Below are 12,112 nucleotides of genomic sequence, written 5' to 3' on the forward strand. Positions count from 1 at the left end.
TCATTTGCCTTTACTGTATCCATAGATGCTAGGGCAAATTACAAGAGAGAGATAATTTGTCAACGAAACCATAAAGAATTATAAAGAATTCTCATATGTGTACAGGAGACATAATATATCCCGAAAAAGGACGGACATGTTCAAAACATTTAGGAGGATTTTCTTCACAACTATAAGGACCTCAAAAATAAGACTTATTTGTTTTTATATTAATTATAATTAGTCTTTCATATTCAAAATGTAGAACAAAGCTTTTCAACTGGCCCCATCTCTTAAGATGTTGAAATATTGAATAGTCATTAGGAAATCTAAGCTATAATGAATTGGTATGATACTTGTTTTAAGTGTATCCCAGAATTGTATAAGAGGTAATTAATTTGTAAGCACTGACTATTGTAGATTTGGATTGTGTTTAAATCTATACTTAAAATGATAAAAGTGTGTTTAGCTGAAATCTGAAAGACAAAAATGTAGAAATATGCTCACTTTAAGGATAAATACAGGGGTTATTGCAGAGATCAGCATTTTTGCTGAAACCACACAAGTATTATTCCAGTGTGCTGTTGAAGGCAAGATTGCTAGCACATATTTGTCCACCACTGTTGCATCAGCTCTCGATTTCCACACTTTCTTTTACATTGTGATAAACAGAATGTCCCTGTGACAGAAATCTATGATAGAGACTCAATAGGCCATTGTAGTGGAAATTTACTAAGATATTATCAGCATTTTTCTGTTTTTCAGGGTAGTTAATTTTCTCTAAATTTACATTTTAATCATTGCTATTAGGATCTGAGAACATGGTTTCTTGACTGAATTGAAACTGGCTGTACTTATATTAATTTTTTATGTCATAAACTGTTTTATAAATAGCTGGTTTACAAAAATTAAAACAGCTTGGTTCACAAAAGATGTTAACCATATTAAACCACCAAGACTAGTCTATATACACATCACTAGCAGAGGTGATATCAGATTATAAGCCATAGGCTATGCATTTAAACCACAATGGGTAGTTTACACAAACCATAACAGCTCACTTTACACAATATTCTTTGTCAAAGGAAACCTCATTATGACTTAGCATGATATATAATAACAGAACTTGACAGAATTACAAGGTGTGGTATCAGAATCATTTTCTTGTTTTGCTTTCTAAACTACTGTTCCTAACAATTAAAAGTTGATCATTAAGAGTCCCCTTATCACAACAATATAATGAAAGGGATGGGATTTAACCTGTACAACTGGTCTGACCAATTAAAAAATGAATCTCTGAAAAAGACAGCATGGCTGAAAGCCACTGTTACTCTAATGCTGTGTAGCATATATATGTTTTTAATGTATGTAGATATTACATTACACAATGCCCCCCACATTTTGGAACATCTTGCCAAATAAGGTGAGACCCACCCCCTCTCTCCTGGCCTCCAGGAAAAGCCTTAAAACCTGGCTCTACCAAAATGAAGCTATTGTCTGAAGATGACTAGTGTATAACAGAAAAGCCACTACTACCTCCCTGCTCCAAACCCATGGTTTTTTAGCCTGTTTTAATATTTTATAATTTTAATCTGTTTATATATGTATAATTGTTTTTTCATCCATGTTTTATTACGTTATAAGTCAGTCAGAGTCACCTCGAACCAGGAGATGAGCAGCATATAAATTTAATAATAAATTTTACCAAATTCATTATGCTAATAAGATTGGAATCCTGAATTCATCATCACCATCTATAATTACTCTGAGCAATATTTTTCTTTACCATAAGCAATGTTAAATACTCAACTATGCAACTATTCTATTAGCTCATATTAACATACTAAAATATTCATTTTTGGTATTTATACCATGTAAGTTATTTCCTCAATCTTGCTTTAGCTTTTCTTTTTGGTCACTGGCTAAAGATGAGCAACTTGGCTCTATATTTTTTCATATGCTAAAACCCAACAAATTAGGAACCAAAAGCCATAATATGTTTAAGTGTCCTATCTTTTTTTAAAAAAAACTTGTTTTATAAAAAATCATTTTTTAAAATGAACCTATATATTTGATAAAATATATTTGGAAAAATGTACATAAGGACCAGTTCCAGTTACTTCTGAGTAAATATATGTATAAGAGCTGCTATTAAGGGTAAGAGCTGCTACTAAGGCCTACCTTGTGGCGATTTGTGCGGGCGAAGTGTAAATACTTCTCTGCAGTAATTGCAATTACAGATAAGTTGCCACCTCTTGGGGAAGGAGAGGATTGAAGTTCACCAGAAGGGGCGTGCTGAAGAATTTGCAGATTTTCTGGAAGACAAAATAGCTTGACTTTGTTCCCAATTAGATGCCGGCGTGGTTGCTGGAAGCTCCTGAGGCAGGTCCTTGCCCAGTTATCTGGGAACGGTTTGACCCTGTCGCTCCTGAGGAAGTGGACAGGATCCTAGGGAGTATGTGTGCAAGCACCTGTATTTTAGACATATGTCCCTTACAGCTTGGGAAAACTTCCCAGGAGGTGACAGGCAGGTAGACTCTAGCGGTGATTAACATTTCCCTACAGGAGAGGATAGTGCCCCAACAATTTAAGGAAGCTGTGGTCCACACTCTTCTTAAGAAGCCATCAATGGATTCCACCCTGTTAGATAATTTTTGACCTGTCCAATCTTCCCTTTTTGGGAAAGGTGATTGAGACGGTGGTTGCGCGGCATCTCCAGAGCTTTCTGGATGAAAGGAATTATCTAGTGCCCTACCAGTCAGGATTCAGGCCTGTGTATGGAACAGAAACTGCATTGGTCACTCTTTAGGATGATCTCTAGGAGGAGCAGGATGGGGATTAGTGCATCCATCCTTGCTCTACGTGACCTCTCGGCAGCTTTCAATACAATTGACCATGGTATTCTTCAGGAGCCGGGTGATGGGAGTGGGAGGTCCTGTGCTATACTGGTTCACTTCCTTCCTCTGCGGCCACTCTCAGTCAGTGTTGATAGGAGGGCAGAGATCCAGCTGTTGCCTACTGCTTTGTGGGGTTCCGCAGGGCTCGGTACTCTCTCCACTTCTGTTTAATTTATACGAAGCCATTGGATGAGATCATCCATCACCATGAAATGAGGTATCATAAATACTCAGCTGTATGCCTCAGCCCATGGTGAGTTAAGTGATGCCATGTCCTTCCTCTTTCAGTGCCTCGAGGCTGTTAGGGGCAGGATGGGGAGCAACTAGTTGAAACTGAACCCTGGGAAGACCAAGTGGCTCTGGGTTTGGGATTCGTTAGCCTAGGGAGAACTGCCACCTTTGATCTTGGATGGAGTGGCCTACCCAAAAAAAGACCCTGTGTTTAATCTGGACTTGTGTCTTCTGCTCACAGAACAGGTGGCAGTTGTGGCCTTTGCGCAACTACAGTCATGCCCTTTCCTGGACCCTTTCCCTACTCACAGTTAGCTTGCTCTACATGGGGTTGCCCTTGAAGAGCATCCAGAAGCTCCAGTTGTGCAAAAGGCAGCAGCCCGCATGGTTTTGTGCAGACCTTGGTGTGCACATGTATCACCTCTCCTGTGCGAGCTGCATTGGTTTCCAATTTGCTTCCAGATTACAATCAAGGGTGCTGGTTGTCACCTTTAAAACCCTTCATAGCTTGGGACTAGGTTATCTGAGGGACCATCTCTTGTTGGTCACATCTACCCAATCCACCAAAGTGGGGAGGCAAGGAATGTTGTGGGTCCCATCCCCTAGGGAAATACATTTGGTGGAACCCAGAAGAAGGGCCCTTATCCGTGTTGGCTCCCTCTCTCTGGAACATCATTCCCCCAAAGATTAGAATGGCCCACATTCTAGCTCTCTTCTGGAACGCGCTGAAGACGTGGTTCTGCCTGCAAGCCTGGGGAACGCAGATTGGGATGGAGCCAATTAAATGGCTCGTGTGTTGTCACCAGGATGGGTGTGGGTGGGGTTATTTTATTATATTATTTTATTAATTTATTATATGATTATTCTTTTATTAGTTTTATTATTTTATATATGAGGTTTTTATATTTCTGTAAGCTGCCTTAAGTCACCATATGCAAATAGGTGGCAATGTAAATTTCCTAAAATAAATTTCCTAAAAATATAAAAATAAAATATGCTAAATGCCCAGTAGCGCAAATGCGCCTAACATGTGCATATAGTTTTAAAAGTGCATGTGCAATTCATCCTACCATTTCATTTTGACATCATTTTTTAAACCTTCTTTTATATTTTTTCCCTCAGCCTAAATATTTTAGATATATTGGAATATATTTTCCATATGATCCAGGCATGATAGAACATAAAATGTTGACTCCTGGGGACTGCCTGGGGAAGACTATACACTGTATTTTTCACACTATAAGATGCACTTCCCCTCTCCCTAAAACTGGGTGGAAATGTCTCTGTGTCTTATAGAGCGAATATTGGGGCAGGAGGTGGGTGCAGCAATGCTGCTGGGGAATCCTGGAGCCTTGGTTGCCGAGCAGCTGATTGGCGATTGAATATGCCTCCCGGAATACGCTGATCAGCTCTTCTGGGTGGTGGGATCGCCACCTGTAACTGCCTATCACCGTCATCCATTTGTCACTGCCGGTTTATGGCCGGCTATCACCACCAATTAGTGGTGGGGAGCGGGCAGTGGCGAACGAGCAGCGATTGGCTAGAACAACTGATCAGCATTATTCTGGGAGGCAAATCCAATAGCCAATCAGCTGCTTGGCAGCAAAGGCTCCAGCATTCCCCGGTGACGACAGCAGCTCAGCTCAGTTGACTGGTGGTGGGCAGAATGGAGCAAAACCCTGATGAGCCATGTGCTAGGGCTACAATAACGTGCTGAAGCTGGCTAGGCTGTTTGCTGAAAGAATGCTTTCCAGATGAATATCAGATGAAAGCAGAGGCAGATTTTTTTTCTTGTTTTCTTCCTCCAAAGCTAATGTATTTTATAGTCCAGAATGAAAAATACAGTAAACTGACTAAGGGGGGAAGTGATTCCTAATATAGAGAAAAGTGACATCATAATATTTTAAACATGAGACTGATTTTGCAACAGTATGTGGCACAGATGACAAAGCATATAGATGAAGGAGAGGAACTAATGGATTAGTTTTCTTTGGTAAAATTAGGTAACTATTTTCATTTGTGAAATCTTAAAATCCTTGCCTGTTCCCTGCTAATCTTTTCCAAAAGCCACTGTTATCTATTCTGGCCTTCTGTCTTCAAAATCATGCCAAAGGTAGGTATAATGCTATCAATGTAACTTGATACCATTATCAGGGTATTAAGTATTAGACAATTAGGGTCACAGACAGATCTGAACAGCAGCTTCAAATAGAAACAGCTGGTTAATTATGGTAAGTATCAAGGCACACCACTATAGATTCCATATGTTTCATTTATTCTACTTCAATCAGACAATGACTGATCTAATTCTATCTCCCAGTTCACAAAGACCAGTCAGATACCTTTAAACAGCTTCATAAGTAGTTATTACCCCATCTAGGGTAGGGGTGTCAAACTCGTGGCCTGTGAGCCAGATGCGGCACACACTGGCCATGACCATGCCTGGATTAGTGAAGGGGAAAAAGTTGTGATACGTCACATGACAACAAAGCAACGCTGCGAGTTTGACACCCCTGCTCTCGGGTATCCTCTTTATGATTCTGGAGACAACATTATAATTGCCAGAGATGTTCATAACCTTTAATAATTTGCTTAATGCCTTTTGAAACCCATATAATCCATAATCCATCACTGTATCTGATAGTAATAAAAAAATCAAGTACAAAACAACGTTCTAATGAAGGTCAGTCAGAAATTTCACAAGGTTGATGAATTTTGCAAAGACATTTCATAAGAATGTCAAATATTTGCTATATCTTGATGTTATTGTGTTGCCACTCTATTATGAACTGATGGTGTGAAGAATGTACTTTGCCTATTTTGAATCCTCTGCTTACCAATTTAATTGAATGACTTTAACTTCTAGTATTATAAGGGATATAAATATCTTCCAATCTTGTCTATGCTATTATGTAATATATAACCATATATACCATATTTTTCAAAGTATAAGACACACCTTCCCCCCCCCAAAAGGGTGAAAATCTGGGTATATGTTATACACTGAATACAGCACCCTTGGCCTCCCGCAACTCTGCCCCCTTCACAAAAATAGGTATGCAAAAGGTTTGGGGGGCCTGCAAAGTACTCCTGGGGGCTGGGGCGGGCAAAAATGAACGAAAAATGGGGCACTCTACAAGCCTCCTAAAGGCTATGCATGCCCTTTTGGCAAGAAACAGGCCTGTTTTTCATAAAAAGCATTTTTTTGCTTGTTTTTGTGAAAAACGTGCCATTTTTTGCTTGTTTTTGCCCTCCCCGCCCCCAAGTCCTCAGGAGCACTCCCAAAGGCTATATATGCCTTTTTGGGGCAAAAAACAGGTCCATTTTTGTAAAAAAACCAGGCCGTTTCCCCCCCCCCCCATTTTTGCCCCTCCTCCCCAGCCCACAGGAGCACTTTGCAGGCCTCTCAAACTCTGCATGCACCATTTTTCACAAAAATGAGGTGTGCAGAGGGTTTGGGAGGTCTGCAGAGAGAAAAAAAACTTTTTAAAAAGATTTATCTCTTCAAAATCTTGGTAGGTCTTATACTCTGAAAAATACGGTATATTATATTTCTATCATAATTATATTTCTATCATAACCATTTAAGTGATGAGCTCAGTGGTTAGTATGCAGTATTGCAGACTACTTCTACTGACTGATGGCTGCCAGCAGTTCACCAGTTTGATTCTCACTAGTTCAAGATTGATTCCATCCTCCTGAGGTCGGTAAAATGAGGACCCAGATTATTGGGGGCAATATGCTGACTCTGAAAACCACTTAGAGAGGGCTGTAAAGCCTTGTGAAGTATATAAGGCTAAGGGCTATTGCTAAATACTATAATCACTTCAAAATAAAAAGCTAAAATCTCCAAATATTTTAGCCTTTTCTCATACAGATCTGTTGGGGAAAAAAAAATCCAGACCAACATGTGATTTTACTATCTTCTTGACTGAGAACAGCTGTTTCCATAAGAAAAAACATTATCCCTTCTACCTAAGGTTCTTGTTTGGCTCCATGAATAGCAAGTTTCTGTTGCTTACTAATATTTTTAAATACCATGGCACAGAATTAAGAATACATGGAACCAAAACTGGGGAAAAAACATATGTAAGCAAAAAATGTGAAAAGCTATTTATGAACATTGAAAACAGAGCAAAACTCTAACTATGTATTTTGTCATTAAACCAGCCACTTCCTTTTCATAACCACACTATACACTTACACATACAGAAATAATTCTAAAGGGTATTTTAGGATTTTTTTTCTAGTTTCTATCCTATTGGCATCAGTTTTGTTTTATTTTGTAATGACAGCAGATTTTTTTAAAATTGTTTAATATTCAAACAGCATGCTTGGGCATACCTGGGACATTTTTAAATATTATAAATATTTTCATGAAAGGAGTGGTTTTCAATTATCAATTTGTGAAACTTTTTGCAAAGGAAACAGTTTGTATACTCTCTGTTGCAATGCCAAATAAACATGAAAAATAAATCATTATACTTTCATCATTTCTTTCTTAAAATCTTTCAGGAAATATTAAATTAGAAGAAGAGCAAATTTCAACCTATCCCCTTCTTTTTTGCACACTCTGAAGTATTGCACTGCATACTCTAAATTCAGATAAACTCAGATTTGCTTTAATTTCTACAAAGGAGCACAATATTTGAACGGGAAGTACCTACCAATATAGTGTTTATTTTTAATGCACATACTAATTACCCCAAACAAATGCAAGCAACCATGAACATGAACACATCTGTCAGGATGGTTTCAGCTACTTCTTCTTTTGAGTGGGTGGTTCTTTGCCACTTGATTTAAGAGAGTATCAAAACTATCCAACGAACAAAATACATCTGGTAAGTAACATTTTGGCAACAGTGCAAAAATTAAAGTCAGATTCTTCTCCATTTTTTAAACTCACACTCAATTTTTATATTTGATATTTATTTTTAAATGTTAGTTATGCTAAAAAAAGCATTGCTGGAAATTTCACTAAGTCTTTATGGCATAGTGTATACATTCTCATCAGAAAGAGTTTGATGTAGTGGTTAAGGCAACAGGCTAGAAACCCGATCATGAGTTCTAGTTCTGCCTTGGGCATGAAGGCAGCTTTCACCAATCACTTTCTTTGAGCCCTAGTAAGGATGCAAGGGCAAACTACTCAGAAACCTTGCAGAGAATACTGCAGGGACTTATCTAGATAATCACAGAGTGCACGGTTGAATGGAAGAATAGAATACATGTTCTCATATCTGCAATTATAGGGAATAGAGGTATAAGGATTCAAATTAGAAAATATTGACAATGTTCTAATACAGAAAAAATGCTTTCAAATAATTATTCAAAGAATGATTCCACTAAACCAAATCATATTTAGTTTCATTTGAAATGAAATGGTAAAATTAATTGAAACAACATGATCAATTACTGAAAGAATTGGTTTTTTTGATACCTTCTGCTATAATCAAACACAGGTAGTCTTTTCAAGTCTGAATCCTGGTGACAATATGTAATTTTCAAGGCAACAATATAGGAAATATTTTGTTTCCCAATTCTTCAATTTAGCCTGGAATGTTTAGATTTTCTAGTGATCTTCCATCCAAGTACAACCAAGAATAACTTTAACTTTCAAAATCAGAAATGAAATAAAAAAAGAATTCTATAAAAAGATGGTAAAGCATTTGAGATACTTGGTATAGTTTCTAAAAGAGAATAGAAGTAGTAAGAGGATTAGTTTGTTACTTCTCAGAAACACTGTTCTTTGGTATCTCATTGAAAAAGTTAACAAATAAAATGTGAATCTCTTCATAAGATAAAAAGGTCATACCTTCAAGGCATATTCCATTAATCTAGAGGTCTGAGGGCGTTTTTCTCTAAATCTGGTGAAGTATAAATATATTGAGAAGACGAAGTAGTAAACCAGGTGAAGTAATTTTTTATCTTTTGCAGCAGTGTCCAAACTATAGAGATCTGTGAAGACATTTTTGCCTCCTTTCAGATTTTTAAATGCTTGCATATCTTAACTGCTGAAGATATGCAAGCACTGCTGAATCAGTTTCATATGAGTCCTCTTATTATATAAAGGAGTTAGAGTGAACAAATATTATCAAAGTTGAATGCTTTTTTATTTATATAATAAAGTAGCCATACATTATTTAGCCAATTTAAAGAATAGAATTCAGCAATTCATTGCACTTCCCCCAACTGCAATAACTATGGTCAAATGTTTTCTGTACTGTAATTGGTGGATGCTCTAAACAAATTTTGGCCCAGTCTTCTAAGGAAAATTTCCAATAGTGTGAATTAGAATTATTTTTCCATCATGAGCTGCTTGTTTCAGATCCTACCATAACATTTGTGTGGCCTTTAGGTCTAGACTTTGACTTGGCGATTTCAAAGAACTGAATTTGTTTTTTCTCATCTATTCTTTCATGTACTTGTTTATTTGTTTGCAAACATTGCATTAGTAAACAATCTACTTGTGCTTCAATCTTAGGTGATAAACCCTATAGATTTATTTTTTCTGTAGAAATTGGTACAAAACAGAATTCATGGGTATTCAGTTCAATCAACAAAACTTCCACAGTTCATGACAGTACCATTCCCAAGCTTGTCAGTTGGTATAAATTCTAATTGTGGAATGCAGTGTTTGATTTCTGCCAAATGTAATTATACCCATGTAGCCTGAAAACTTTCTGACTCATCTCTTCATAGAACAATGCTTCAAAAGTGTGGAGCCATAATCCTGAATTCAATCTTTCAACCTTTTCCTTCTGCCTTTCCAAATTTTTTCCTCCTGCATGATAGTCCAAAGCCTATGAATGTCTAACAATCAGAAGCATTATTTAAAAAATACCCTTCATTTAAAAATAAAGCTATAAAAACCTCAATGGCATCATAGAGGATTAAAAGAAAAATACATTCAGCACATGCCTTCCTTAAGGACCAGATATCTTAACTGTTTTTCCTCAAACCCTGGAGGAAAGAGTTTGTCTGGATCTCTGTAGGAAAGAGTTTCCACAGCATGAGGTGGCAATTGAAAGTGTCTGTTTCATAGATCCCATCAAATGCATTCTTTGATAGATAGAACACTTGGTGGGGTGTTGAATCTGTTCAATCTGATCAAGCAGGCAAATGGATACAGGAGGTAGTCCTTAAGATAACCACGCCTGGAGCCAGATAGAATATCAAATGTTTCAATCAGCAGCTTGAATTGCATCCGGAAATCAATTTCAGTTAACACAGCTCTTAAAACTGTGCAGTAGGGAGAACAATAGTGAAACAGCAAACTGAAACAGGAGCTCATATTGCAGTAATACAAATACTTAGCATTTTGCCTGGTAGCAGTTCATATATTTAGGTAACATTTCTCTCTAACCTGGGAACTGTTAGTTCCACTTTATCAGGTTCAGCCTTTGTATTCTTTCCTTTCCTGTTTTCTCCTTCCTTTCTCTCTCTGAGTTATTAAATTATTACTTTCTTCCTGGAGTTATTAAATTATTCTGCTCCTCCCTCTTTCTGATTATGTGAGATCTAATTCTATTTAAAACAACAAACCAATCTGACATCAGATCTGTCTATCACCAAAACAAAAGAGACAGATGAAAACCCGAGAGTTGCTATGGAATTGGACAGCAATATATAAATATCCCCTTGTTTAAAAGAGAAGAACATCTAGCCCAACTGCATCTGTTGCATGGAGAAAGCGGTAATATAATTTTGAACCTTGATTTCATTCTAATAGGGCTGATACATAGCAATGGCTTCATAGTTTTTCAACAATATGTTTATTTATCTGATTCTTGTACCTTTGGAAATATATTATTTCGTCTTTTTGTTTGTGTATTATCAGCTGGCAGAAACCTGACAGGTTATGACTACTTCTCCTTCTCCTTCTATTTCTTCTTCATTTAGAGCTGACAAGACCTCCTTTTGTTGCAAGCTTCCCATTCCTCCTTTCTCTTGTCCAAAGACACAGAGGGAAGGTGGAATTTCCATTTCTTACACATCTTCATCTAGTACGCCTCACATTCTAGAACTCTTCCTTTCATCTTTAGGTTTTCTGCTTGTTGGTTTTACTCTTTTTCCTAGCAAGCCTGCTCTATCCCTGAGACAGAACTGCTGGCAGATGCAGAAACCTGATTGCATGGCCAGTCATGCATTCTAGTCTTTTGAAGTTCTTGCAGATGAATTGTTATAATAATTATAATGCATGCAACCATCTGTTATCTCTCAAGAATCTTTGGAAGTCCTTTCAATAAGTGCTAAGAATCCAAAGTACATTTCATATTTGATTCATTCTTCCCATTATAATGCAGAGATTACAGAAGGGATGGGAGATGGTTCTGGTTCAGGAGGGCATGGTGGGAAACTCCATGCATTTTCTATGTAGTTGGAATTTGTAGGTGAAAGGGCTACAGGATTAGTCTCTATAGTTACAAGGAAGGGGATCCAATTTTTTATAATGCCATTTGAAAGGAGTGACCTGGTTGTGATGGAGAGGGAAGGGGCTTCCTGATGCCCTCCAGCAAACCTTATAAGAATGCTCTGTTATGTGAAAGTATTAATATGGCAGAGAACTGAGATAACATTTAAAAATAAATGAAACAGAGGAAAATACAAGATAAATTTGCAACCAATAATTTAAAAAACCCGACTAATGCTATAAAGTTTGATTTAATAGATTTTTGGGAGCAGAGGGGAGATTGTGTCTGTTAAGTCTATGTATTGAAAAGTAAGTTTTTGGTGTTTTCTTCTGTTCTTGGAAGCTGACTATATTCTTAACTACTTACAAATGAATGAATCTTGAAAGGATTTATTTTTGGCATCAGCCATTTTTCCCCCCAACAGTGATGCCATCACCGGAATGTTGGTTGAAGTACAAACAAAGATTGGGAAAGAGAATTGCCACTGCTGCCATTGGCCCAGAATATTTCACTGTTCATCACTAGTATTGTTCCATTAGCTCTCTGAATAAAACCATTTCTGTTTTTCAGCAACCACTCATATACAGAGTATTC

Source organism: Natrix helvetica (genome assembly GCF_964273705.1).
Source record: "Natrix helvetica genome assembly, chromosome: Z".
Taxonomy (NCBI): Eukaryota; Metazoa; Chordata; class Lepidosauria; order Squamata; family Natricidae; genus Natrix; species Natrix helvetica.